The following is a 6000-nucleotide window of genomic DNA, read 5'->3' as shown; positions in this document are numbered from 1 at the left end:
GTAGGTGCAGGGTATTATATATCTAGTGTGCGGCTCTGCAGGTGGAGGTAGGTGCAGGGTATTATATATCTAGTGTGCGGCTCTGCAGGTGGAGGTAGGTGCAGGGTATTATATATCTAGTGTGCGGCTCTGCAGGTGGAGGTAGGTGCAGGGTATTATATATCTAGTGTGCGGCTCTGCAGGTGGAGGTAGGTGCAGGGTATTATATATCTAGTGTGCGGCTCTGCAGGTGGAGGTAGGTGCAGGGTATTATATATCTAGTGTGCGGCTCTGCAGGTGGAGGTAGGTGCAGGGTATTATATATCTAGTGTGCGGCTCTGCAGGTGGAGGTAGGTGCAGGGTATTATATATCTAGTGTGCGGCTCTGCAGGTGGAGGTAGGTGCAGGGTATTATATATCTAGTGTGCGGCTCTGCAGGTGGAGGTAGGTGCAGGGTATTATATATCTAGTGTGCGGCTCTGCAGGTGGAGGTAGGTGCAGGGTATTATATATCTAGTGTGCGGCTCTGCAGGTGGAGGTAGGTGCAGGGTATTATATATCTAGTGTGCGGCTCTGCAGGTGGAGGTAGGTGCAGGGTATTATATATCTAGTGTGCGGCTCTGCAGGTGGAGGTAGGTGCAGGGTATTATATATCTAGTGTGCGGCTCTGCAGGTGGAGGTAGGTGCAGGTTATTATATATCTAGTGTGCGGCTCTGCAGGTGGAGGTAGGTGCAGGGTATTATATATCTAGTGTGCGGCTCTGCAGGTGGAGGTAGGTGCAGGGTATTATATATCTAGTGTGCGGCTCTGCAGGTGGAGGTAGGTGCAGGGTATTATATATCTAGTGTGCGGCTCTGCAGGTGGAGGTAGGTGCAGGGTATTATATATCTAGTGTGCGGCTCTGCAGGTGGAGGTAGGTGCAGGGTATTATATATCTAGTGTGCGGCTCTGCAGGTGGAGGTAGGTGCAGGGTATTATATATCTAGTGTGCGGCTCTGCAGGTGGAGGTAGGTGCAGGGTATTATATATCTAGTGTGCGGCTCTGCAGGTGGAGGTAGGTGCAGGGTATTATATATCTAGTGTGCGGCTCTGCAGGTGGAGGTAGGTGCAGGGTATTATATATCTAGTGTGCGGCTCTGCAGGTGGAGGTAGGTGCAGGTTATTATATATCTAGTGTGCGGCTCTGCAGGTGGAGGTAGGTGCAGGGTATTATATATCTAGTGTGCGGCTCTGCAGGAGGAGGTAGGTGCAGGGTATTATATATCTAGTGTGCGGCTCTGCAGGAGGAGGTAGGTGCAGGGTATTATATATCTAGTGTGCGGCTCTGCAGGTGGAGGTAGGTGCAGGGTATTATATATCTAGTGTGCGGCTCTGCAGGTGGAGGTAGGTGCAGGGTATTATATATCTAGTGTGCGGCTCTGCAGGTGGAGGTAGGTGCAGGGTATTATATATCTAGTGTGCGGCTCTGCAGGTGGAGGTAGGTGCAGGGTATTATATATCTAGTGTGCGGCTCTGCAGGTGGAGGTAGGTGCAGGGTATTATATATCTAGTGTGCGGCTCTGCAGGTGGAGGTAGGTGCAGGGTATTATATATCTAGTGTGCGGCTCTGCAGGTGGAGGTAGGTGCAGGTTATTATATATCTAGTGTGCGGCTCTGCAGGTGGAGGTAGGTGCAGGGTATTATATATCTAGTGTGCGGCTCTGCAGGTGGAGGTAGGTGCAGGGTATTATATATCTAGTGTGCGGCTCTGCAGGTGGAGGTAGGTGCAGGGTATTATATATCTAGTGTGCGGCTCTGCAGGAGGAGGTAGGTGCAGGGTATTATATATCTAGTGTGCGGCTCTGCAGGTGGAGGTAGGTGCAGGGTATTATATATCTAGTGTGCGGCTCTGCAGGTGGAGGTAGGTGCAGGTTATTATATATCTAGTGTGCGGCTCTGCAGGTGGAGGTAGGTGCAGGGTATTATATATCTAGTGTGCGGCTCTGCAGGTGGAGGTAGGTGCAGGGTATTATATATCTAGTGTGCGGCTCTGCAGGTGGAGGTAGGTGCAGGGTATTATATATCTAGTGTGCGGCTCTGCAGGTGGAGGTAGGTGCAGGGTATTATATATCTAGTGTGTGGCTCTGCAGGTGGAGGTAGGTGCAGGGTATTATATATCTAGTGTGCGGCTCTGCAGGTGGAGGTAGGTGCAGGGTATTATATATCTAGTGTGCGGCTCTGCAGGTGGAGGTAGGTGCAGGGTATTATATATCTAGTGTGCGGCTCTGCAGGTGGAGGTGTGTGGAGATTCCCCATTACTGGGGCAGGCGGCATTAACCCCTTCAGCTCTGAGACTTTGTTGGTGTTTTTCTCTTGGTGATTTCTATGAATTCTGAGGTTTTAGTTCCTTTTCCTCTGATAGATACAAACGCCCCAACTATGAGAGGCCGGAAGTGAGGAAACCCGTCTGCCCTCAGTCCTCGCCCCTTTCTGCCCTCATTCTTCGGCCCCTTTCTGTCCTCGATCTTCGGCCCCTTTCTGCCTTCAGTCCTCGGCCCCTTTCTGCCCTCAGTCCTCGGCCGCTTTCTGCCCTCGGTCCTCGGCCCCTTTCTGCCCTCGGTCCTCGGCCCCTTTCTGCCCTCGGTCCTCGGCCCCTTTCTGCCCTCAGTCCTCGGCCCCTTTCTGCCCTCAGTCCTCGGCCCCTTTCTGCCCTCAGTCCTCGGCCGCTTTCTGCCCTCGGTCCTCGGCCCCTTTCTGCCCTTGGTCCTCGGCCCTTTTTTCCCCACACAGTATTATGTTCCCCCAGAATGTTCTCATTCTATGTTTCCCCTTATTATCTCAGGTCCCTACAATATCGGATCCTCTCAGTGGAGATCTTCTATAGAAGAGAATTCTCCTGATTGCCCCGTGAAGGATGAATATGGACAGGGACAAGATGGCGGAGAGGATATTACACCTCACCCTAGAGATCCTCTTCCGGCTTACTGGAGAGGTGAGAGATTCTGATGACGTCACATTACATCATTCTTATCTATGGGAATAACAGATGGACAGAACTGGAGAGGTGAGGACTCTGGAAATGTCTGGAGTGAGATTTATTACTGTGTCTCTCCATAACCAGGATTACACAGTAGTGAAGAAGACCTCTAGTGAGCGCTGTCAGGCCCCTGTGTCTGAGGGATGGGGAAGACCCCTGAGCCCAATCACGGGGCCTCCACCTCACCCCCCGATACATGAGGACATCAATGACCAGAAGATCCTAGAACTCACCTACAAGATGATTGAGCTGCTGACTGGAGAGGTGACACTGCTGGGAATGCTGGGACATTATACAGTAACGCTATGAAGGGATCGGGGGTGACGGTATCATTGTATGTGTCAGGTTCCTATAAGGTGTCAGGACGTCACCGTCTATTTCTCCATGGAGGAGTGGGAATATTTAGAAGGACACAAAGATCTGTACAAGGACGTCATGATGTAGGTTCCCCAGCCCCTCACATCACCAGGTAATAGACAGGACTAAATACACACGGCCTATAATTATCTGTATGTAAGGAATGAATTCAGTCCCTGTATGTGTCTCCTCCAGGTCTATCCAGTAAGAGGACAACACCAGAGAGATGTCCCCGTCCTCTTCTCCCACAGGACTGCAAACAAAAAGATCCCGATGTTCCTCAGGATGTGTCTCCTCCAGCTCTATCCAGTAAGAGATATCTACTCATGTACTTTCTGCACTAATTTGCGTGTTACATTTTTAGACTTTCTGCTCTGTTTTTTTTCAGCTGTATTTTCTTTGCTTCTGCTTCTTCTGCTGTTTGTTTCTAGTCCCTTCTCTATGTTATTATGATGGCAACTCAAAGACCTGCAGAGGGTTCATGAATACCCTGTTTCCTCAAAAAGACAACCTACACCAAAAATAAGATCTAGCATGATTTTATGGGATTTTTGGCGAATGCTTGAAATATAAGCCCTAGTCCAAAAATAGTTACTGTCAGGGCCAAGGTTGGGAAGAGTCAAACTGCGCAATTTCTCAGGAACCTCACTCTCTTAGGGTCCCCATCAGTTGTATTCTGAAGTTGATTGTTTAAGGACCTTTGATGACTTCAGAGTCATGTGACATGAGGTAACCAAAGGTCTCTTAATTGCAGGAGTCTAAATTAATTGAATAGAACACAGGCTGGCATGCAGGACTGGCATTAGGGGAAATGGAGAGCAAACTGGGCAATTTCACGGGGCCCCCATTCTCTTTGCAGCCCCAGTGTTTATATACCGATTATAGGACTGCTTAAGGACCTTTTTGACATCACGTCATGTAAGCAAAGGTCTCTTAATTAATAAAGTCTATAGCTGAAGAGGAGATAGGCTGGTGTGTGTGTGTGTGTGTGTGTGTTCATGCCAATTTTAACCAGCTTTGCCATAATGGGCAGAGCTTGCCAGAAGAAGGGTGTGATGCCACCGCTTCTCTAATTCATAACAAACTGCGGCGTTCCCTATGCCAGAAATCTCACTCCAGTCCCTGATGTCATTTTTCAGTGTACATCGTCGGTCTTCATGAATTGGAGCCCTAATGTTTTTCTGCACAGACTGCAAGACCCTGCTACCTGCTTTGTTTGCAAAGCCTTAAGGTGACTTTACACGCTACGAGATCGCTAAAGCGATCTCGTTTGGGTCACAATATTTGTGACGCACATCCGGCCGCTTTAGCGATGTCATTGCGCATGACACCTATTAGCGATTTTGAATCGTTGCAAAAACGTTCAAAATCCCTTATCGGTGACATGCCCCCCTCTTCCTAATTATCGTTGCTGCTGCAGTAACAATGTTGTTCCTCGTTTCTGCGGCAGCACACATTGCTACGTATGACACCGCAGGAACGAGGAACCTCTCCTTACCTGCATCCTGCCAGCAATGAGGAAGGAAGGAGGTGGGCGGGATGTTCGTCCCACTCATCTCCGCCCCTCTGCTTTGATTGGGCGGCCTCTTAGTGACGTCGCTGTGACGCTGAACGAACCGCCCCCTTAGAAAGGAGGCAGTTCACCGGTCACAGCGACGTCGCAGAGCAGGTATGTGCGTGTGACGCTGCCGTAGCGATAATGTTCGCTACAGCAGCGATCACCACATATCGACCGTACGATGGGGGCGGGTGCTATCACGCTCAACATTGCTAGCATCGGATAGCGATGTTGCAGCGTGTAAAGCGGCCTTTAGGATGGGCCATCAATGTTACAGCCCCATTAAATATCCGGCATCTGTCTGTAACTATTTTATGTTCGTCTTCAAACGAAAATCTCTTTTTAAAGGTCTATGTTGTGCATCAATGTTACAAGGAGATTTTTGCAGGTTTTGCCAACTGTCATGGCGGCGTCAGGATCTGTGGAAATTATAGATTATGGTACTCTGCATGTTAACTTCTCTGATGTGTGTGAGCAGTGCAGGAAGATGCAGGCATCGAACCACAGGCTTGGGCAGGCTAGCAAGAGTTATTCTCTCCTGGGCTGCTTGTTAATGTCTTTGATCGCATACTGTAGAGGAGAAAGTATCGTTCGCTCCCCTTCTGCATATGCTGGCTGGACTATTTCATTAATGCCAGCTATAGTTTACCTATACAGGTCTGGTGAGGTGTTGTAATCCAGACTTAACGGTGGTTGTTGTGCATTATTACTGTGAGCTGTTGTGGTGCTAACCCTTGTTGTCTTTTTGTTGCTGCATTTCTGCTCTTGCTTTTCTCCTTAGTCTCTCACTGTTTATTTCTGTGAGTTTGCAATGTGTCCCATTTGTCTTAATCTGTGTTTCCATCAATCATACTACTGCCCCTTCCTTTCCCGGGGGTGGGGGGTGGGTGGGTTAGAGATTAAATCTGGTAAGGAGAATAGTAAGGTACAGGACTCTGGCATCTCCACCTTCAGGGGTAATCCAGAGGTTAGGAATAGCTTAGGGTCCCCTAGCGTGAGGGAAAGTATAGGAGCCCCTGTCCCTCATTATCCTGCAGTCACATTGTGAAAATCTATCAGATTATTTGTAATAGCACATTCCAGAGAACT

The 6000-nt window shown here is 49.0% G+C and overlaps 1 protein-coding gene across 1 annotated transcript in view; it reads left to right on the top strand.

Annotated features, from left to right (window-relative positions):
* The first annotated feature begins 2752 nt into the window (after window positions 1–2752).
* The window catches only part of LOC142272104 (uncharacterized), a 62675-nt gene continuing 59427 nt past the window's right edge, over window positions 2753–6000 (top strand). Inside the window, exons 1-4 of the mRNA XM_075332494.1 lie at window positions 2753–2951; window positions 3081–3260; window positions 3342–3465; window positions 3549–3662. The gene's annotated coding sequence lies outside the window, so the exon portion shown is untranslated. The remainder of the gene's footprint in view (window positions 2952–3080; window positions 3261–3341; window positions 3466–3548; window positions 3663–6000) is intronic.

Source organism: Anomaloglossus baeobatrachus, unplaced genomic scaffold (genome assembly GCF_048569485.1).
Source record: "Anomaloglossus baeobatrachus isolate aAnoBae1 unplaced genomic scaffold, aAnoBae1.hap1 Scaffold_344, whole genome shotgun sequence".
In the NCBI taxonomy this organism is placed as follows: domain Eukaryota; kingdom Metazoa; phylum Chordata; class Amphibia; order Anura; family Aromobatidae; genus Anomaloglossus; species Anomaloglossus baeobatrachus.
Note: the sequence above shows the minus strand (reverse complement) of the source record. Positions and strands in the feature narration are given on the sequence as shown.